The sequence below is a fragment of the Mastigoproctus giganteus genome, chromosome 2 (assembly GCF_048544385.1).
Source record: "Mastigoproctus giganteus isolate SK-2022 chromosome 2, ASM4854438v1, whole genome shotgun sequence".
NCBI classification, from domain to species: domain Eukaryota; kingdom Metazoa; phylum Arthropoda; class Arachnida; order Uropygi; family Thelyphonidae; genus Mastigoproctus; species Mastigoproctus giganteus.
Window position 1 is genome coordinate 62,343,623 of NC_143576.1, and position 24,176 is coordinate 62,367,798.

The 24,176-nt window shown below is 37.5% G+C and overlaps 1 protein-coding gene across 1 annotated transcript in view; it reads left to right on the top strand.

The window, feature by feature from the left end:
- Nucleotides 1–1,958: 1,958 nt before the first annotated feature.
- LOC150089320 (sodium channel protein para-like) overlaps nucleotides 1,959–24,176 on the top strand; it is a 2,114,826-nt gene continuing 2,092,608 nt past the window's right edge. Inside the window, exon 1 of the mRNA XM_090389008.1 lies at nucleotides 1,959–2,107. The gene's annotated coding sequence lies outside the window, so the exon portion shown is untranslated. The remainder of the gene's footprint in view (nucleotides 2,108–24,176) is intronic.

Sequence of the window (24,176 nt, forward strand, 5' to 3'; positions counted from 1 at the left end):
ACATAAATTAACTGCTAACTCCGACACCACCCTCCTCTCTCTGCCGAGTTGCAGAGAGAGCGCTAGAGCTCTTTATTTCACAAAAATAGTAAACGCAATTTCCAGATATGATACCGACTTGGTAGCGGTTAATTTATAAATTTATTTGCCGGGGCATTTCATACGTCAAGATGACATTACATCTGCAACTTCTCTTTACGACCTGTGCAATTTTACTGGCAGTGATCGCTGTAAACACGGCCACTCCCATATTGTACGAATTCTCCAATATCGACTTTGATAGTAATATAGTTAGATTTTTGGCTTTTTCTGCGCAGTGACAACAAAAGGGCTTAAGTGCATGGCTTCCTTTTGCTGTTCAGAACGACCATCCAAACAATAACTGTTTGGATATTCGTATGATAGTTACCGTTTGGATATTTCTTGACTGAAAGTGCCTATTCATATACGCTTCTACCCCTTCTGGGAAATTCGCATACTTGTGTCCGTGTTGCCTTCATCAAAGAATGTAAACTATTGCTTGTTCTTCCCCTTCCGCTTTCACTCAGTGTTCATTGATTTTACTGCAATATCTTCGAAATGCATTTGTTACATGATACTGATTTTGAGTAAGCAGAACTTTTGAAAGTAATTTTGAAAGTGCCGATTGTTTTGGTGTTTAATTAAAGTATTTTTAGTTGGAATATTACACTGAAATTCCTTTTTTGTCATGCACTGTATTATTTTAGAATGAATAGTTTCATGCTGAAGTCACGAGCGCTGTTGTGTTTATTGTATTCCATTAAAAAATGCGGACTCATTTTTGTTGAATCCTTTTAAGTTGCTTCCAACTATGAAATCAACTGAGGAAATTTTTGGCGTTCGTTATCTGTATTTTATAATTTGCCCAATTTCTTTTAAGAAGTTGAGATGAAGAAAAGCACAGCACTGACGTAGTAATAGAGCTTAACTATGAAGAATGATTAGAAGTTTTAAATGATAGGAAAGGCAGAACTGGTACGCCAAGTTGCAGGCAACACGCGCACATAAAAACGATGTTTAAGTTGCTTCATGCTCTATCAGAACGAAATTCCTTTAATTCCTAGCGAGTCGTTTCAAAATAAACGTGGATCAAAAACTCCTCTTCTTTCAACTACAAGTGCGACTCATTTTCGATGCAATTTCACGGTCTAATCATTTTTGGGCTAAACAAGGTCACTCCGCGTTTCTTCGCAAGAAGATGCACGAACCACCACTGTGGGGAGTGCCGTAGATTGGTAAGGCGATGACAAGTCACATATTATCGTTATTCTTTTAAACCACTCGTGAAAAGTGTTTCGGTGAAGCATCCCGAAAACGTAAATATCACTTAGAGTACAAAGTACTCTATGGCAGTGTCTCATCTTCGGTAATTTGCCTTTTAACGCGAAGCATCTTGCCAGCATCCATGCGACGTCACCCATGTAAAAGTTGAAAACGTTCCGTACACTTATAATATGCCCTAATTTTGTAGCTCTTCACTAGGTGTCACTACTCGTTACCTCAGATCGAATTCTAAGATCCACGGGAAGGGCCCATCGACACCGCTGCAGGACTCAGTGTTTTCTCGTTGCCATGACGACCCTCTCTGTACCGGCATAGAGTGTACCCTCCTAAATAGCGCCTCAATATTGGATTCGCCGAGCCACCGTAGCTCTCTGTACTGACTGGATCTTCGGCGACCGCCCAACTAACATGGCCGACTTTCTCTGACCGGGTTCGTACCGCCGTCCGAGGAATCTTTGATGGACTGGATGAAACTTCATGGGCCCCTGTACGTTTTTGAGAAAATGATCGTTGTAAGGTAAGTGACTTTTTGCTACGGATGTCTGTGATTGGACGGTAGTGTCGACTTCGATCCGTCGACCGCAGTTAGGACTGCCGGAAATTTCTGAGAATGTTTTAAAATCGAACCGCCCACATGAGGCATTCCTTTACGGGCAGTAGGCCAAACGGAGTTTTCGCAGGCCAGAACTCTTTACGTATTTGAAACAGACGTGGATATCCGGAGCTAGTTATCGGTAGATTACGTAAGGGACTCGGTTCAACACCTAGGGGTTTCTTTGTGATCCCATATGAAGTAGTACAGGTAAGTTTCCGAATAATTTTCATTTGCGAATCCTTAAATTGTACTTGAAAGTGACTCTAATCGGAAATAATGAGCTCCGACGAGCTGTTTTTCGTACAGCACTTCTCTTGTCACGAGACTGTACTTTCAAGGGACAATTTTCTAGAACTTTTACAATTCTAACTCCCAACCAGTGACACTACGCATTAGCGTGAAAGTAATGGTGCGCGTTTTCGATTTTCTTATCTCGAAAACATCGGGTTGTGTAGGCCTTTATTATGATTATTTCGATATAATTATGCACGGAGTTTCACGATTAACGGTATTAATATTAAGCGGTAGAGAATAGTTTAACGTGACCCATTTGTGGTATCAAATGATGTCCGCGCATTCCCGGAAACTAAAGAGACACTCAGTGCAGTTATAAAATCTATAAAAGGAGTGCTAAATTGCGGAGAGTATATTGCAGTTGAAATAAGGTATAACTTTTATTCGCATTTATATTTGTTGTTTTTTTAAGTCCATTTTTTTGACTTTCTAATATAATAATGCGCCATAATATTTCGTTTGAATTTTGTGCAAACTATGTGCCTGCCGTAATGCTAGCGTGACAGACTTTACAATAATCTACGAGACCCGTAAATCGGGAGAGTTCTCTGATGAAACCGAATTAAGATTAAACGGAGTCAATTGGTATAATAATTTACCAAATGACCATTTATACGTTCATATAGTTATGAAATATCTTATATGTGTTATTATTAACCTTGTTTCTGAGGTGGCTGATCTAAAAATGAAAACCTCTGCTTTCGATTAGTTATTTAGTCTGACTTTATTATATTCAATTATTTTAAACTCTGAATTTTAAGCTACTTTTGTGTTTTTTGTTGTAATTGAAAATGTGGGAATATCTAGTTAAAAGGGTAGGAATAATCTAAGGAATGATTTTGCGAAACTGGCGTATTTTATTGAGTGCACTATTTGACCTTTTTATTTTTAAATTAATAAATATTATTCTTGCTTCTTATTGTAGGTTTTTGTATGTACTGCTTTTTTTTAGCTTAATCAATATATTTATAATCAAACGTTTAGCTGTAGGCAGGTTTTTATCACCCCTCATTCGCCTGCTGTTTGGAAAAACTACCTTTTTATTCTGAACACAAAAAAAAAATAGCGTGTAGATTCTTTCATTATTTGTTTCTGAGTAGCGAGAAAATGCGCAGTTCGAAATGTGTTGTTACGTTTATATATTAAAAAAATAATAAATAGGGAAATTTAGTAAGAAATATATCATAAATATTACTGAATCAAAATTTCAGCTTAAAAACGTTCGTAAAACAAATGGCAAACTGGACGAACTATTTGCTGACAGTTGCAGAGCGCAGAAGTGCGAAAATGGAATTAGTGCCTCTGCATTATTCCGATACATCGTTTTGTCTGTTTGCCACTTAATATCGTTCTAGTATCTGAGTGAAAATCTATTTGGGTAAGAGTTTACTTAAAACCTTAGTACTTGTTTAAAGAACAAATTTCCTTTTTTAAAAAAAATATGCACTGAAAAACGATTTTGTAAGCTAGCGAACTACGCCTCTTGGATATTTCAAAATCATTTCAACTTAGATGTATGCTGTTTATAAAATGTTCTTAATTACACCGTTCAGAATTGTGTTAAGGAAAATTTTGTTATTTAATAATGAAAGGGGATTGTTTTTGATGGGTTCTTTCTGATCCCTTTTGGCCGTGCTGTGTTTTCGTGGAAGTACATGTAGACGCATTATCTCCTGGCCTTCAGGGATTTGATTCTTTTATATTTCTGTAATGCTAAAACAACGTGCGAATATAACGCCTGTTTTCATTGCTATGGTTACGTTGGAAGGAATTCCTCTGGGATAGTTACAGCTTTTACCTCCAGCAATTCAATAAAATACGAGAGATTTTATGATATTATTTTTGTTTTGGATAAAATGATTTTGTCATCAGACTAACGCACTTTCCAAGAAGTTCGTTTAAAAGTGTTTTTTTTTTTCTTCATTATAAACTCTTTCCCCACCGCCCCTTTCTGTGTTTCTAATCCAAGTAGATTTTTTTTTTTCATGCATACATGCAGCCGTAACTCAGCTGTAATATTGTGTACTTTAATTTTGCGTATATTTAATATTTGTTTCAAGTTATTTCTCTTCATTTGATCTCACTTCTCAAGGTGACTGCGTGATATTACGTCATGCCAATTTTCAAAATTTTTAGCCCCTCCCTACCCTCCTCACAGACTCTTCTATGTTTCCATAAGTTCAATATGATGTTCATCAGATGCTAGTAAAGAATGCTTATCAGAATTCAGCTGTGTACAATAAAGGGTTTCAGGAAAAATTCAAAGAATTTATATATTTTGAATTTTCAATCACAAATGTGATGTCGCCGTTTCATGACTACTTCCTCCACAAGCATTGAATATGGATGGCTCGTAATTCATGTTTCCATTGAAATAACGATTCATTCAATCTGAAATCTTTTTGCATCATTCCACTATCTTTTTTTTTCACCTATCCAAAGTTGTGCTGCCATCTTTAAGAAAGAGAAATCATTTTAACCATCGTATACTTGCACGCAGCTGTAGAATATCCTAAATTAGCATATCATTGAAAGTAGGCCATCAATCCATTTGATCTGTTTGTGACTTATTCAAGTTTAACGATATCCGAGGCATTATTGGAAAGTTGCTTGAGCCACCGCACAGAAATATTACAGCACAGGGAAGTTCAATATTAAGAGTAAATGTTTTAAACTGTTTTTCAATATTTAGTTTAATCAGGCTTTTGCAATACAAATTGATTTTTGTTCTGCCAAATACAGCATTTTCGTCTGGAAGAAAACTTTGGTAACAGTTTCAATTTCCTTGATATTAGAAAATATCTTAAGGTCAACCCAAAAGGTATACGCCCATTTCCATTAAAGCTTTTTTTTTTTTTTCGAAATAGTCTCTAGGCAATATTTCTTAGCAACGGCATACGGAATCTTATGAAATATAAAGCTTAGTGTCTATGTCTATCATTTCTCATCATATTCTGACGTTTTTTAACTATCTGAAAACAATGAAGTTAAATATTTAAACACTTTTGAATAGCTCTTCAAAAGACTAAGTGGAAGGAATTTTTGTGGAAGATTATACTCGGCACTAAGTTAGTTACTAAGGAAAATGCACGCCTTATACGAATATCAGTAAATTGACCATCGTGGTTTGAAATAGATTTGGAACTAATATGGACCACTTAACTCGAAGAATAAACCAGAAGTGAGAGCTTAATGTTTTCGACTGCCATAGTAATCGCTGACAACTGCATCTATCACTATTATCTTTTAATTCTGATATTTAATAACATTGATTCCTGGGGTAAGGATCAAAAATACAAACTACGATAAGTTCACCACCAAAACGTTTTGGTATTTGCAGGAATTATTTGATTTATATGCATTTCTTCGTGGTGTTTCACTGTCTAGGAGGGTACACCCGAATATTCGAAATGTTAAATGATTTATAAAGCGAATGATATTTTTATTAAAATAAAAAAATTGTATTGCAATATATCATCCATGGAATGATCAGAAAGCGAGATTAATTCATACCAAAAAATATTCATTGTATATATTACAGTGAAATGGTTATTTTAAGTTCAATTTTTGTTAAATATTAAGCGGAAGTTTTATGAATTTTCTTTATTTTTTCCATTATAAAATTTCTGGATGAAATAAAATTATTCAGTATCTGATCTGCTTGAGATAAAAACTGCTGTTCAGACAGTGTTTATTTAATATAAATCATACATAATATAATAATTGAATAAAAAAAACCACTTCCATAGGGCTCACTCTTCACTGAGCTCTATGGAAGTGTTTTTTCCGAAGAGAGCGAGATCCATATAAGCAATTCATGAAAGAATAATCAACTCGCGAATATCATACCGATTTCGTATATACATAGTTACACAAGGATTAAAGGGATCAGTCAAGATCAGCCATCACACTTATAACTCTCATAACAAGACCTCGGGGTTTTTGAAGAGTTCACTAGTTACTAAATCCCATTGCTCTTTTAAAGGCAGTTGGTTACCGCATGTAGGATTCTTTCGCGGAAAGTTGGTGACTTGCAAGTCGATTTTCCACAGCATTTCCAAAGAAAATGTTCTGTAGAGTTTGGGCCAACATAGGCCAACTATTCTTGTAGTTGGCCTATGTTCATTCTTCCAACGGATCTTTATTGTGAATCATCTATTTGGTATCTCATCATTATGCTGTGCTATGCTATTCTTTATAGCGCATTTTCAATTTTTTTTGAATATGTAAGATATATATTTTCTTATGGCTCAGAAATTTTCTGATCCCTGAAACTGTTTGCTCAATTTTTTCAGTTTAATATCTTTACGGCTGCATTTATTTTGAAAATAATGTTATTTGCATGTGACTATTGATTTTCATTATGTAGATAAATAATAATGTATTTATTTTTCTGGAAATAAAATGTGACAAAGAACATTAATGAAACCATGTTTACGCGTGAGTTGTCAAATCTTGGCAACTGGAAATAAGCTACTTTAGTATTCTAATCTCGGATGAATTATATTTAAGAGCGATATAAACAAAGTGTGTCCTGTGTCTAGGCAGATCCCGAGGTTCCCCCTCATTTCCGCAATAATTGTGGAGAAGCAGTATTCTGCAAAGCCACTCGTGTATTGTAATGAGTTTAAGTGTATTTTTGTATTTTAATGACTAGTCTCTTAGCAACTAGGAAGCTACGTTCACATGGAAGGCGGGATTTCCTAGCTCTCGGTCTCGCCACGAAGAGGCGGCCTTCTCCACTATGAAGCTGATAGGACTGCCATTCCTACTTAGTTATGGAAGGGAGCGAGTCCCTGAGAAAAGAAAGTTAGGCGTAAAGGACAGGGATGAAAGCAAGAGGCATCTCTACCTCGGTGGCAGGTGTCAGCAAGGAAAATGTAAGAGAAAGAAAGGGAACAGTAAAAAAAACAGTCAGAGAGAGTGAGTGAGTGTTTGTGCAGTGGGGAGGGAAAAAGAGTAAAAGCTGGAAATAGGAGGCATTTCCAGGGTCCCACACCAGGCAAGTTATTGCCTGGTGTGGGACCCAGGGAAGTAATGACTCTATGGATGACCAATAAGGTTATTTGGTTATCTATGGATAACCAATAACCTTATTGGTTATCCATAGAGTCATTGACAACATGGACCACCACGACATCCGACCGTCCATATAGAGGATCTGAAAATCCCACCCAGGATCACGGAACGCTACTTTTGCAAGATCCCACTGTGGGTTGTTAGGAAAAGCCAGGGGCAGCAGCAACAGATGGTGACGACAGGAATATATTTGAAGGCAAAGTCTGTATCTGTGGTTCCAATGTTGTGGAGCGTGCCGTCGAATCCCACACCAAAAGGAAAGTGTCGGTATCAGCAAAAGTGGTGGAAGTAACACCCATGAAATGGACCGTGGAGTTGCGCTTCAGCAGTTCCTACGTTTCTGACCCGTTAGCATTCCGGTACGGTTATAAAGGTTAGAAAATATATTGTGAAACCTCAGGGATTGAAGTAGATCATTATTGAGAGAAGCATTAAGTAGGACTGACCGCAGTTGTAGTTGGACGAGGAGTTCGTTGGGTGTGTTGCCATCATATCTGTAGTTTAAGAACTGGCCGTAGTGGTCACATAGAAGTAGAACTGGCCAAGGTTGATTGTTCCTGTGGAGGTAGGGAAGAAATTAGTGGCTTGTTGTTGCCTTAATATATTGTTTTACCTTCGAAGGAAGAAGCATTTGAGTAAGCTATAAAGGCTTCTAAACTGTCTGCTTTTTGACGAATTCTTGTTCTGGTGGAAGTGTTGACGCATCAAGCTACAGAGTTAATTTCTAATACGGAATATGATTCTATTCCTTCTTTTCACCTTAGGTACTAACAACAAGATGATATAAATGCTTTCCGTTCGGTAGCTTTCCGTGGTGGAGAGATTCATTAGGGATGAGTCAATTCACTTGGATTTTAAACAAAATTCACTCGAGGAATGAACCTTCTTGCAACGTTTCCGGTTTCGTTTCCCTCCCGCTTGTTTTGCCAACTGCCTTCCATTTTTACCCCAAATTTCTTCTTCTTCTTCTCTCTCTCCCTCTCTCTCGCTCTCGCTCTCATGTGAAGAAGAAATTTTTATTGTACAATAAAGATACAATATGCACCCGCCACAGCCAGGAGCTTTACAAGGTTAGGGAGTAATATAAAAACATTATAAAACAAATAAAAACAAATATAAAAACAGCATTACAAATAGATAACATAACATGAAATTAACTTTAAAACGTGGCACTAAACCATGCTATGTCTTGGTTTGGAGCCACTCAAAAGGCTTCAGCAGGAATATTTTTCTGTATTTCATGTGAGAGGTCACAGTGCAACATTGATACAAAGGAAGCTTGTCCAGTAAAACTTGAAGTGTTACACTAGAACTGGTTCCACAGGTACGAGATATCTACAATAAGCAAAGGCGCTGCATTTGCTTATTTACACACAGGAACTGCTTCCTGTGTGTAACCAAGCTGGAGCCCATATGTAATGATCGACTTATTGTAGGATCCTTCCTCTGAGACCCTGATCACGTCGTTTGACCCAAGAAATCATTTCATTGAGATAAATTCTTTGATCTTAGTTTTTTAAGCAGCTTGACATGAGGTAGGTTGGCTTGTTAGTCTTATGTACGATGGTTCATACCTCCAGGTATTATTTATTATTATTAGATAAAAAAAAAAAAAAAACCTTTTCTCCTTCATGGGTTTTTTCCACTCTTGTGACAGGTACTGGTACCAAGTGCATGGGGTGGTTGGTTGTGTCCGATTACTGTTATTATTGGTCGAGAAACTGTTACTGTCCTACAAATGCTCAGAATCGCGGCTTTCAGGAGTTCCATGAAAGTGTTCTCTGAGAGGCCTATTGCCGCTAGGTTATTACGGAGGCTCGTTGGCACCATGTCGGTGGTTGACACGGTGATCCATTCCTTTTTCCATCTGCCACATGTCTTTGATTTCCTGTCTTAGGTCTGAGTACTTTCTGATCTTTTCCTCGTACATTTTCAGGACGTTGCTGGGCACCGCTGTGTCGACCAGGTAGGCAGCCATTTCCTTCTTGTCGATCATTGTTATGTTTAGTCTGTTGTGCGAGATCGTCTTGTCCGTTGTTATGGCACGGTTCCAGTCTAGTTTGAGTAGAGATCTCTAGTACGGCCTGAGGCGCCTACTTTTAATGCGGTACACTTTCTTTGATCAACTGATATTTCCTCGTTAGTTTCTGATGTATTATCCTTTCGACCTGGTCGTGTTTGTGAGCGTATTCAGTCTGGGTGATCACCCTATATTCTTGATGATGTGCTGGATTGTTTCTGGGGCCAGGTGGCATCGACGACACGTGTCATCTGTTGCTCCGGGGTCCTTGGCGATATAGTTCCTGATATTGATTACCTGATCTTGGATGGCAAGCATGAATTATTATAATTATTGTTGTATTATTTCTCCCTGATGGGGATTACGCCCTGTGACGGGCACTAATACCAAATGCACAGGATGCTGGTCGTTATGTCTGGTGTTACCGTTTTAGTCGAGAGACTGTCTGACAATCTGCAGGTGTAGCAGGTGTCCGGCTACACTTACATAGAATGTGTCCGGCTACACTTACATGTGCATGTCTACTTCCATAGACATGCACAAAAATAATACATTCAGGTCAGCAGACAGTTGTTCTGTTTCTCATCACAGATTGCAACTTTCTCGAATGAATTCAGGATTCAGGATTGCAACTTTCTGGAATGAATTCCTTCTATGTGTTCTCTGGGAGACCTATTTCTGCCATGCTGTTATGTAGGATCTTTGTCACCATACCGGCGGTTGAGACGGTGATCGGAATAGTCGTTAGATCCGTGTACTTTCTGATTTTTTCCTCGTGGATTTTCTGGAGGTTGTCAGTATTGGGCACCGCTATGTCAATCAGATAGGTATGACAAGAGTTATGTCCTGGATTGTCTTGTCCGTTATTATGGCGCTAACCCAGTACATCTTGTGGATTTAGGTCTCTAGTACGGGCTGGGGTTTGTACGTTTAATACAATATACTTTCTTTGATCAAATGGTATTTCCTCGCTAGCTTCAGATGTATTAACCCGGCTACCTAGTCGTGTCAACGGGTGTACTCTGTCTGGATAATCATCTTGCATCCTGCGGTGATGTATTGGATCGTTTCTGAGGCCAAGTAGCATAGTCAGCATGTGTCATCTGACACTCTTGGCTCCTGTGCGATGTATTTTCTATAGTTCCCGGTGTTTCTGGAAGTAATCCTTCAGGTTAGCTATAGCTGTCTTCTGTTGCTCGATGAGGTCTATCAGGTCCCGTCCTCCTTCTTTCCGACCTATTGTTACTCTCTCCATGGCTGACTTTGTGCGTTGTTTTGACGGCTCTTGGTCATCATTTTCCTTGTCTTATGATGTCTTCCAGCTCAGTGTTAGTCCAATCTATGATCCCGAAGGAGTATGTTAGCACAGATACTGCATAGCTGTGTATGGCTTTAACTGTGCTTTGAGCAGGCTTATGAGTCTATGATGATATTTTTCCGTCATACAGACCTTCATCTCCTTGTGCTCTAACTGCTTACATCCATCGGTATTGCACTCTCTCCGATGGACGGTCACCCAATGTGTGAATGCACTAGACAGTTAAACTATGTCCGGCTACACTTACATAGAACATAGACAAGCACAAAAATAATACATTCAGGTCAGCAGACAGTTGTTCTGTTTCTCATCACAGAATACCTCAAGGTGGAGTTCGACTTACGTCTAGGTACCACCCAAAACAAGAACATATTCATACGTACATGTCGCGAATGGATATATATATGAGATGAGAATGTATATAAATCTTGAGAATTTATAGAGAATTGTGTGTATAAATAAATGAATGAATGTGCTCTTACTGCTGAGCCCGCATCATCCCCAGATATTTTTAAGTCATGACTACGATCTCTTTACCAGTCTGTAGCTGGTAGTTTCTGCCGACCAATTTCCTCTGATGCAATCCATGAGTATTGCATTTGTCTAAACCAAATTCTATCCTGATATCATTGCTGAATTCTTCGGTGATCCGGTGGAGTTGCTGGAGATGCTTCGCGATTGCCTGGCAATGCTTGATGTCATCTATGTACGTCAGGTGGGAGAGAGTGTACAGATTTTTCCTTCCTTGAGGTTATATCCATACTTGTTGTTGTTGAGCATGGTGGATAGCAGGTGTATTATCTTTCTATACATCAAAATAATCTTCCTTCTAATGATATTTATTCAGCCAATGGGAGAAGAGAGATGCGGGTTACGTGGTAATACGTAACAAATACAAAAATACATAACAGAAGCTTGTTTTATTGTGGTAAAACAAACTTCTGTTTAAGCGTGGTCACGCGCTATGTTTGTCTAACATAACCACGCGGTACCGTTCTTGATTTCCATATGTAACTTATTTATTTAAATAAACTAAATGCAACAAGGTTCAAGATTCTGTATCTATATAATATCGGTGTAGATACACCATCGACAACTCTTAAAGAAAAACTACGATCGTAGTGTGAAAGGTACTCACCGATGAAAAGCCAACTGGCTTTGAAACGGTGCCGTCTGGGTGGTGATGGTGTCTACCGAAAATAAGTGAGTAGTCTTTTCTATTAGTGAAGCGTTACTTATTCGAGGTAGTGTAATACTTGGCAACTCGCCGTGAAGGATGAGCACAATATGAGATACAGTTAAAATGGTGCCTTTCACACTACAATTGTAGTTTTCCTTTAAGAGTTGTCTATGGTGTATCTACATCGATATTATATATATATAGTAACGTATTTATGTATTCATAGCTGAGGAAGAGACACACACAGTCGAAACATTCAGTAATATGTAAATATTTGATTTTATTTTATTAAAAGAAGCGAGCAGGAGGTGAAACCCCCTAGTTATTATTATTATTAAATACATTTATTACCTGCAAGGCGCGCCCATGGCATATTGTTACACAATTGTAATAATTGCAAGGAGAACGCATAAATATATTCCTCTGAGTTAGTTGGACCATCAGTTAGTTAAGTAATGGTCTTAGATGTGATGATGAGAGGTGTAGAATAACCATGACACTTTTGGTTATGGTGGTATAGAACCTGTCTAAAGGTGAAGCACAACGAATAGTCCAGCCTGACATACGTCTCTGTATGCCTTGCTGTTGATGAATTTAGTCGGATGTATGTGGAGGGAATTAAATAGATCAATCATATTATTAGAAAACATGTGATTGGATAAGTTACACATCATGGAATGCAGAGGCAGGTAGGGGTTTTCTATTTGCTCTTGGGTGGGACATTTCATTTTTCATTTCAAATCTAACCTCCGCTCTGGAACGTTCCTTGCGTCAAAGGTGCATCCACGTTAACGACCCTTTCTAAACACAACATTAAATTTAAAACTTATTTTAATAAAACATCTTCACTCGACAACCTGCCCTCATAGGTAGCACAGTTGGTATGATCGCCGTCATCCCCACACCGGGTGGAAAAGACCCGAATTCGAATCCCGAATGTGATTCCTCGATGGATGACGGGAGGAATTTTTATCGGTCTTTTTTAAACATGGCGTAGTTAGTCGGTGTCAGGCTAAGGTAGCATGGGTTTTTGCGTCCGGCTAGCAGAAAATCGACATCAGAGCACACGAAATTTGCAGAAAATATACACGGAGCAACATGGCCTCAGTTGACAATGCTCCTAAAACCCAACAGCAATCAACCTTGACGACCTCTTGGCCCCAGCCACCATCAAAATCAATTTGGACCTAGTGACCGGGTTACTGCCCCTAACAGCAGGAAGGTGAGTCACTACTATTCACCTCATCAAGTGATTAATTTAAAATCTTATTAACAAAACAGGTTGTGTCGCTTTGGATGAGGAGAACGCTCCGCCGCTCTTTGTGTGTACCATTTTTTGGTACACACAAAATCCAATATTTACAATTAAATCTCTCTCTCTCTCTCTCTCTCTCTCTCTCTCTCTCTCTCTCTCTCTCTCTCTCTCTCTCTCTCATATAATTCCTCTTAGAAGCGAAAACCTCTTCTGGACGCCATTCCTCAATATTTAAAACTGTCATCAATTCTACAGTCTTTCCTTTAGCCCATGTCCAGTTACTATCCTAGTGGCATGCACACCGAAATCAGACCACCCTCTGTCTTTCCATTATCATAACATCCGGCAGGAAGGCATAAGTAACCTTCCTTTTGTCAGAAATTCTTCATATCCCCTCTAGCTCGGTATTTATTCTTTTAATTTCCACTTTCTTATCCTGCCTACCATATTCCTGATTTCTATTTGAACACGAAACTATGCCAAACACTTCCGTGGGTATGTTCTTAACAGTTGCATACTTCAAAAGTTTAGCAACAATCACTGAATCGACGCAGTCTACCAGATAGAACTACCAGAACATCATTGGAAGCAGTCCTGCAAGCTCTGGTCATTGCGAGAATGGGAAGTCTGTGAGCCGCAATTAATTGCTGCTTAATTGACGCAATCTGGGCTCTATACTCCCAAGCGCCTGCGACAAATTTGACTGTTGTATCAAATATACATTTATATAGCAGATCGAGGGATCTCACACTCACATCTTATAATCCTTTGGATCTTGGAGTATAATACTCTAATTTTTTTTTCTCGTATATGTTTCACTTGGGGGGGGGGAAAGGGCAGCTCTCTCGTCCACCATAACGCTAAGATACAATCAGAGCATATTTCAGGGATCCAGTGGGAGTGCTAACTAAAAGATTTCTCTCTACATTTAACCTGCCTTTCGACAGAATTATCTTCGACTTGGCCACTGATAGTTGCAACTTATTCTGCTGCACCCAATTATACACTTTTGAAACCACAAAATTCCCCTTCTCTTCAAACTCATTCCCTCAACCTCCCCTTCACAACAGTGGCCAAGTCGTCTGCATAAGCGAAGGGCTCTGAACACGTTTCAATCTCATTTAGAAGCCCATCCAGTTCCACACTTGCAGCCCCATTACCGAACTCTGCGGAGAGCCTCTAAAGATCTTCTTTTCCACTTCGTCATGTTGTGTTCTAACCACCGCCCTTCGTTCACTTAGATAACTTCTAATAACGCTGTACATCTAATCAGATATTTCTGCCATCCTAAGCCTTCTTAAGATTCTCAAGGCATATTTAAGATTCTCAAGGCATATCTGGCTTCATCAACCAGTATTCTACCGACCTGCCCTTCCGGAACCCATACTGCCGTTTTGCTTCCATTGCTTTTTCTTGGCATCTTCTCTGTACCCTTTTTTAAATCATTCTATCATTACAAAAAGTAGAGAGATAGAACTATATGAATCGGGCTTCAGCACATCCAACACATGATTCTTAATTATTGTTTTTATTATGGCAGATTTACATTGTTTAGGAAAGACTCCTTCATCCAAGCACCTGTTATACATGTCGAATACCATCTCTGGCCATTTTTTAACAAAGTACTTGACCACTTCCACCTCAACTCGAGCAATATATGGGGGCTTTCTTATTCTTCATAAATTCAACAGCCTCAATAAGTTCATTCATCTGGAAAGGCTGCACCTCAGCTCAGCTCCCACTTCATACTCGGTATTCTCTCTTCTTACCTCCTTTGCCAATCACTTTCCTCTCTGGTATAATGAGGGAATAACTCTCTCAACATCGTCATCATCAATTCACTCCAGACCAAGATAAGTGTTAGACTTTTGCAGTATTAGATATATTCTTAATTATTATTCTGACACTGAAAGGTTTCATAATGAAGTTGGTATAAAGGATTTTCCTGCATATTGTGGGAGGATTTCCAGCAACTTTATTCATTCACTTGAATATCTAATATTCTGCCTAGATAATCTGTTGATGTACTTATTGGCAACAATATACTGTATTGCTAAAGCATACATGGGAATGAGTAAAATACAAAATTGGACGTATTTAGTGATGACGTCTTTATTAGTAGTATCCCGCCAAATCATCCACGTGATTGCAGAGGTCTTTTTCGTGCAAGATGGTTTTGAAAAGTGAGGCTTGTATCTCAGCTAAGCCCCAGGTCAGTATGAGTATGAGATCCCACCTTCTGAACTCACTGTCAAAAGTTTCCATGCCCAGCTTTATTTTTCTTTTAGTGAATACCATGTGCAAAGGCTTTTTCTAATTGAGTTCACGGCTTATTTGGCTAAGGCAATTTTCAAGATTCAGGATGTTCGTATTAAACTTTGTTTATGGTTTATCTGTCTCTTGTATTATCTTGTTAATGTTCATCTTTAGATCATCCGCATAACTTGCAAAATTTTCATGTGTTGTTAGAAATGGCTCCAGGGCTGCTGCTGCAAACAAAAGCAGGAAGAGGACACCACCCTGTGGGACTCCTCTCTCAAACTCTCGCTTCCTGCAGATGCTCATGAGAGATTATTAACCTGGACTTTAAACTGTGAGGAGGTTACCTGTAATTCTAAAGTAATTTTGTAGCATTTAATATAGGCTAGGCGCTAAGAGGCAGTCATACGCTGAAGAGATGTTTTAAAAGAAAATGATATCAAATTGATTTCCTATTTAATGCTTCCTGTATTCTGAAGATGGTATACAGGGTTGGTGTTAGTGGACCTGCCCAAGATAATCGTGTACAGATGTGATGGTCTCTATTGGAAACAGTTGTATGAGGGTGTCTAGGATGATTTCAGAAAAAGATTTTTAGTGATGTGCAGGTTATTGAGACTGGCCTCTAATCTTTGTGCATCTTTTATGAGATAATACGAAATGCAGTAAAGTGTAAAATGAAATAGCACTCGGTTTTGAATACATTTTAGTTAATATGGCCCATGTGATCATGTGAAGCATTTCTCTGCCTGGCTTTCAAGGATTTTAGCCCCATGTCGTCAGCGATAATGTGTTTTCGTCTCTCTACAGAATTTTCTAAAAAATCACAGGGTTCTCTCGCGCGTCCTCGTCATTATTCCTTCTAGTCTAGCAAAGAAGCTTAAATAGTATACGCCGAGGAATCTGTTTTGAGTGTCCATTTTAAAGCTTCTTACCTTTGTCACCAAAGATCTTAAAAGTTGTCGTAGACAATTAATAGTGGAATAATCAAATATTAACGTGCCAGCTAAAACCCTTTTGTCTTTACTGCTGTCTGTCCTTTTTTTGCTTTTCATGGGAGAAATATTTAAAGAAGAATTAAAAGAAAGTCTTAAGAAAAAATTTTGCTATAAATAGTGCTTTTCCCTTCTTTCTTAATTAGTAGGGCATCGTCAGATCACTGGAAGTGACCAGTGGTTGATGGTGAGGAGAATCCTTGGATTGTGTCCGTAATACGATGCAGAACTTTGCGTATTCGACTGGAACGTGTGTCGGAGTGATATCAAAGTTAATCAAACAGTTAGATTCCGTTTAAATATGGAAATAGTTAATTTTGTACTCCTTCACTCAGAATATTTCTTTTACTTCATTCAATCATTTTATTTCTTGTTTGTTTCTTCAGAATCTTCTTACTTGAAAATGTTATCTGATAGTGTTGGATTCCACGAATTTTTGTTAATCTTTTCTTTACATTTTTTAAACATTGTAGTGGGAGCAGCAGTAACATGTGGAAACAGGATTTGCTCTTTCTTTTATAACACACAGATAACTGGAATTTGTTGGGATTATGGGTAAAATTCTAAGATGGATCGCAAGGTGTTTGAAGGATTGGAGGCAGAGAATTGTGACCAGCCTCGTCAAATTGGTCTAACGTGGGGTTCGGTTAACCTGAGATCGGTTCTGGGATTACTGTTGTTTCTGACTGTCATAATGATATCAACGAAGAGATAGAGGGCGTGATATTAGAATTATCAGATGATATGAAAATTGGAGGAGTAGTTGAAGATCTGCCAAGGGCGCTCCTTCAGGGCGATTGCGACAGTCTTCGGCGGAGTTGAACTGACTTTCAGGTGCAGTCCTACATAAGGTACTATACTACTATAGTCTTCAGGCAGTGCAGCAAAATGCAGTCTTACATTTACGTAATAGCAACCTCAGAATAACTTATACACTCGGTGTGGTTGAATTAAAAACAGTGGAAGAAAGGGATTTTGGGAGTTGCGATACGAACGGACATGAAGTTCTTTGAACAGTGTAAACAGTCAGCAAGGAAGACTTATGGTCCTATCGATGATTTATCGAACGTTTGCTTCGAGAGATAGAAGTCATAATCTCACTGTATAAGGCAAATAAGACCATACTAAGCAAGTATGTGGCCTAAAAAAGACATCGAGATCCTTGAAGGGGTCCGAAAACGGGCAAACCCACTTGGTGCGATCTGCAAAACGGCCACCCGTATGAGGAAATTCTAATACGCTGGCAACCAGGCACCTTTAGAGTGAGGTCTATAAGGCTGAGAGAGGATAGCAAAGTGAATGAAGGCGAAAGTTTTGCCGTTATAAATGATTCCGGGAAGTAGGGAACATAAATTTGAAATTTCGGGGAAAGAGATATAGACTGGATGGTAGGAAGTTTTTTTTTTTTTTTTTTTTTTTTCCATTTAGTTGTTTATTTTATATATTTAATTTTTTGATAGTTAGCGCGGCAAAAGCCTATGGCTTCTGTATACTATGTGGATTTTCATCAATGGATTAATATTAAATAATAATACTGATTCATTCGTTTTTAGTGGAAAGGAAAAGCTTCACAGTATACTATAATTTCTGAAGCAGTCTGAACGTGTCATTACACGTGGATGTTTTTGGAGTTAATTATTTTGAAATAGTTAACCAGAATTTCAAGGCTATTCATAATAATTTTAAAGGACTGGTTAAAATCTCCATCCGGAATTCTGTTAGAATCTCTCGGAATACGTTAAAACACAGTATGTACGTTTACTCATCTCATAATTGTTGCCGGGAGGCTCCTTAAAATATTTTCTGGAAGGTTGTTAGCCGATCTCAGGCGGAAGGTCTAGAGTTACCTTAAGTTATTTCGCGTTTCTCAGCAGGCAAAAAAAAAAAAATGCCCACTGAACAATATAGGTGTAACACATCTATAAAAGTAATCCGTGATAAAACAAATTGACATACTACGACGCTCTTGCGATTAGGACAGTGGTTATTGTGACCCTGTTATTGAGATGGAAAAGGCCTGAGTTCGAATTCTGTCAATGAAGGGAGGAATTTTTATGTGCTCTTTGCACATCGTGGTCGAGTTAATCAGTCTCAGGCGAGACTGAGCGGTTATTTCTGCCGGAAATACTCTGGTGTTTCGCCCAGCAATACACATATTTAGAGAAACCCTACACACTGGAATTATCCCTAAACAACTTCCTGAAGAATACACACAATACACATGTACTGACGCCTCATAGCTTCAGTTGCTTTCGCGCTTAAGACATACCTAACCTGTAACGTGCACACTGCGACACGAGTAGTTGATGTGCCGAAAATCTCTAACCATCAGAAACTTAAAAGGTTGTAAATCCCGCTTATATTCTTCTTTTCCCCTTAAGCACCCTTCTTGGGTTTAAAATAGATCATCTTTTTAGCTTATTCTTGGTCTTCCAATATATTCAAATATATTCAAATCCTAAGTATGCAGCTTATTGTTTCAACATATTTTCATGTTCTTGGTCATATTCCGAAGTAGATTGAACCTCAGATCTTTTTTGAAAGAAAATGTTTCGGTGCCATGAATTTCGATATTGGAATATTTGAGCGTAAACGCGATTTACTTAAAAGTTGCGTTTCCTGTCTCTTCGTATAAGTAAAAGAAATAATTTATTTTGTTTTGGAATGAGTACACAGCATACTATATACTTGTATATAATATTACATTTATGGATATTGGATGAAATGCATTGCTCATATACAACACGGACCACATGGTTTCTAACAAACTTTATGCATGCCTCAAATTTGAGGTAAATCATGCAGAGTAGATAATTATTGCCTTGATTTGGAAGTAGGCCACATCCCTCAGTAATATTTCATTATTCCCGAGAGGGTTGTGATGTTCCATGAGATAATCAAGAAGTCTTGGTTACAATTACGAACCAGCGTATGATTTCTGTTATTTATTCATTTGATTTATTATGTAAGTTGTTAGTTTACTGAAGTAGGGCACTCAATTGGGCGTGCGCGCAAAAACCTCAGTTCTATTCCACTTCGTGAAACAGTACATTTTATGCAGTAGTTTTATACATTTCATTCTACATTTTTATTGCTTTTCTTAGTACTTCTTATATCCAAGAACTTAATGATTTAAAAGTAGATCGCTTAAGATGGGTTGTTTTTTCGGTGCCATGCAAAGCGGGTTGCGTTGTGAAGTTTTATGTCACTTTTGAGGAGATCAAGATGTATAGCGGGAATATACTTGTCTTAGGAAATAAATTGTATAACTTAGACCTTAGGAAGTAGGTCATATAGTATGCCGAATTATTTATTTGTCTTATGGTGGAATATCATTTCAGTACCGTGGAACACGACAGATCACGCGGAATTCTATTCTATATCAATATGTTATGAAAACGATTATATGCCATCGACTTTTATCTGGCTGCACTTTTAAAAGTAGGTCATATGTTCTGAAGTGTAATTTCACTGCCGTAAAATTAGGTCATATGTACTGTTAGTACTAGCTCGCTGCTTGAGGAAGTAGGTCACCCAACCTACAAGTACTGTTGCTCTTCCCATGAAAATGAGTTCTTACCTTGCTGTTATTTTGGTAATTAAAACTGGCTCCTTTACGGATGGGTTATGATTCCAGTTCCCGATCGGATCTTCCACAGCAAAATATTAGTTTGGTTACCAGGATGGGCGAGCCAATGAATATTATTTGGATGCGGTGAAAGTCTGGTACGTCTGATATTTTCAGAAAAAAAATTAAAGTGGAGGCTGTGCAACTGTCTTAAATCTCTTACAGGACGTTATAACCTGGTTATTTTATTTTAAAGTATTTAGCAAAAAAAGTTATGTTTTTAAGCTATTCTTTATTTTAATCTAAAATATCTTGTCTCTGTATCTGTGTATCACTTGATTTTTTAAAAATATTCTTTTAAAACTTCATATTGTATTTTATTCGTGCTCGAAGAAGTTTCAAAATGAACAAATTTTTCGTAATTTTAAAAACTGAAGAATAATAGGCCTTTCGGTTGTTTACACCGCGTCACTTAACGAAGACAACAAATTTAGGCACGCGGCATTTGTCTTGTTATAGTAAGATGGACGTAAAGTCGAGACACTTAACCAATTCCAGATTATATAAATATATGGCTTTCTTATATATTTTTATTTATTTAAATATAACTATCCGTATATTATATTTATTTCTTTATCCGCAGACTGGCAATTTATCATAAACTTTCGGCAGTTCACCGAATTATTTTATGTGTGCGTTTTTTTTAATCGTTATAGTTTCGTTATGATAACGTGTTTTTTAAAATTCCTTCTCTTATGTAAAGTGTGTGAGGCTTACTCTTCTGGTTATGATTTTTCCCTGAATATAACCATGTATCTAAAGCATTTTCCTCAGAACTCAATGAACAATAAAAGTATTTTGAATTTTTTACCAAAAAGACTAGAATACTCAGAATGTTTTACTTCCATATTTAATTGAAACTGTGATATAAATATTTTCGTTTTAACTGAAATTCCAGTAAAATACTAGTAATCAGAAAATCACGTAGTTGGAGCAGTAAGAGGTAAGATGCATTTGAAGTTTTAAACATTAAAATCGCTTTAGGATGATTTAAAACAAGCCATTAAAGTGATCAAAAATAAACCAACAGTAACTTATAACCTGTCATCAGACTTCTCGATCTCTCATTTTTTATTATAGCTATAAATTAAATGGAATAAGGGTTTCTGTCGTGCGTTAATTTTCGTCTTAATTAAGAGATAAACAGTGTATGAAAATACGCTATAATCTATCATAGTAAAGAGAATTTACAAACGAGGTGGGCTTCTCAATTTAAGACGTTTGTGTGGTCAAGAATTCTTTATTTTTTACATTTCTAGAAAAAATACCCTGTTTTTATTCAGTTTTGAATGCCACAGGAGGAATTTATACCATAAATAAAAATAACAATGAACTTTTCAGTTAATCGTATTTTAAATAAGCAATATAATTAGTTGAGAATATATATAAAGACCTGAAAGTAAAATAAGAGGAGACGAAGGGGCGAGCTTTTTTTTTTTTTTAATTTCAGATCTGCTGCTTTGAACCATGCTAAACCTCACTGCGAAAATTCAGAGTGGTATGTCTGTCAAATTCGAAGTTCTTTTTGGAAAAATGCAGCGAAATTTTCCTTCTCCCTTCCAGATAACTACTAGTATAAAGTCTGTAAAAAGTCTCCAAAATTTATTATTGAAGCTCAGGTAACGTAAGACAAAGGTAGGATACCTTTTTGATGCTGAGAAGTGAGCAGGAACTCTCACGAAGAAGTGGCTTTTGAAACCGAGTCTATTGATCCACAATGGGTACAGAATGACCAGCTTCACGATCGATCGTCTTAATATTCTCAGACCTATCGCTAAGCCCTCGTCTTATGCCGGGTTTTCAGCCTGTTCTCTTTTACTTAAATACATTTAAAGTTATCCTTCTATTTATACGGATAAAACAGGGAAGAAACTTTGGACAAACATTTAGTTTCTAAGGTTAAGACCATTTAAATGAATGGTCTTAACCTTAGACCTAATACCTTGTATCTAATATTTATTAGTAATATACGTGTTTTAATATTAATCTAATGGTTTAAATTAGAATTAAAGTTATTCAGATTAGTATTTCAATTGCTTTAGATAGATCTGCATTTAAGTCATTAAACTACGTAATTCTCCTCTCCCTGTGCCTTTGTTTACTGAGCTGCATTCCCATGTCATGTTGCCGTTTCCATAAACTGTTGCCACAGTGTTCATTTTCGCCTTCTGGAACTGTAAAGCACTTTCCTCAAATAAGATTGGGATCATCTTGACTGTTCAGAGGGTACAATTCAAGAGTCGTTTAAGATGTTTCGAATGAATTAAGAATTTTAGGTTTCAACTTCATTATGTTCTTAGAATTTGTGCTCGTTGTGCGCGGTTCGATGGAGCAGAATTTAATTCGATTTCCTGGATGGATTTTTCACCGTTAACGGTACCTTGGATTACGTGGAATTGTGTAAGGGGTAAGCAAACCGCAACTATGCATTTTATCCTAATGGAAAGTGCGAACAAAGTTTAAATTTAGTCTTGGAATACTGAAGGCTGTTTGGGTAATTTTTCCACTGAATGGCGAAAAAGAATTCTTTCAAATCGAAAAAAAGAAAGTCTAAGTTCTTTGATTCTAAGTTCCTCCTTTACAAACAAATACACTGCAGGACGCCAAAATTCATGCACATATAATGATTAGCTGACATATTTGACTCGTGAAATGATGGGTGTGCCCTAGTGAATTACTACACCTGCCAAGAAAGGGAGGGGAAGGATTAGTACCGCACAAAGACAAATTAAAATTCCTTCCATAGCTCGGATGTAATGTAATTGGTAGGTCTAAACGTGAATGCGTTCACGTTTAAATCTAAATGGTAAATTTTCTAGAAACTGCGCATTTCCTAATTATGTATTTAGGTTATTTACTGCGTATCCATTTATTAGTTGTTCTGTGGATTTATCTGCAGTTATTTAAGGTTGTTGGTCTATTTATACCGTATAGACGGACTGTCACCAGTTGGGTCATTTACAATCCAAAGCAAATTGCATTCTTCTCTTCGCTTTATGAGAGGGCTACCTCATAACAAAGAACCCGAGTTTAGAAGAGCTTTGCGGAGAAGGGTATCTTTGTAAACAAGACTAACACCATTTAACGAATAAGGGAGGTGACTAACGCGGACTACGCATTATTTTGCTTCTCTTTTAAGTGCGAATAAAGTAAAACGTGTCTATTCTTGCAGGCGCTTAATGCAAATTGTATACACATCTTTAAAAGAGCTGTACAGTCTTGAATATGTGGAAAGGAATGCAAACATTCCTTTCAGTAGACATCGGGGGAATACACACAACTACATCGCAGGTATTCAAAAGAAAACCAGATCGAACTTTCGTGACATTTGTTGGAGTAGCTCGCATTACTATAGCAACCGTCAGATGAAGTAAACAATTTACTGTCAAGAGAAAGAACATCGAAATGACATAAATAGAATGAGTGCTGGGAGGGGGGGGATTAAAATATACTTCAATCTAGATTTGTTAGTGCGGGGTAGCTGCATATATACATAGCGCAATACGCTACAACTACTGTGGAGAACACTACATGCTGGTGTATGAAATTTGTAACTTAAAGAGGGTCAGTTAAAGTGATTATGTGTAGTCCCGGTGGTGGGAGTAATAATTGAAGGATTTTGACCAGAACACCTTTTATTATGACATGCCATTCAGGTCAACTTAATGTTAAGGTGCGAAATTTAAGTATACAGAATTGCAACTACGTCTCAATTAAATAGGTTGGAGTAATTAAGTTCTGCAATGGATAATTTATGGTTAACAGAATGGCAAGATGAAGATTAGATTTTTCTGTTTTAGTAAACAGGCCTTATATTAGTCGTTTGTTTTAACTGGTTATCGCAGTATCTCTCATTTGGTTAGCAACGTCAGAAGAAATAATTTGAAGGACTTGAGAAGGAATATTTTTTACAAATCAGTTTGTTGACCCAAAAATATTACAATACAGGTATGAGATGGTGGCGTGCATACTTCGAACGATTTAAAATAAAAAGTGCGAGTTGTGCTTCAGAAAATTCTAATTCTTGAAATTATAGTCAGCACTTTAAATGTATGGGAGAAATAATTGCCGATAAGTAGAGTTCCATTCAGATCAATGTGTCCTTTGTGGAATAAGTAGCTTGAAGAACAGAGGAAAATGGCAATATGTTTCACTGTCTGTCTGACCATTTTTATTAGTCTTGTAACAACGATTGAGGAATTCCATTTACAATACCAATAATGAAAGGAAATCATTATGACCTTTTTG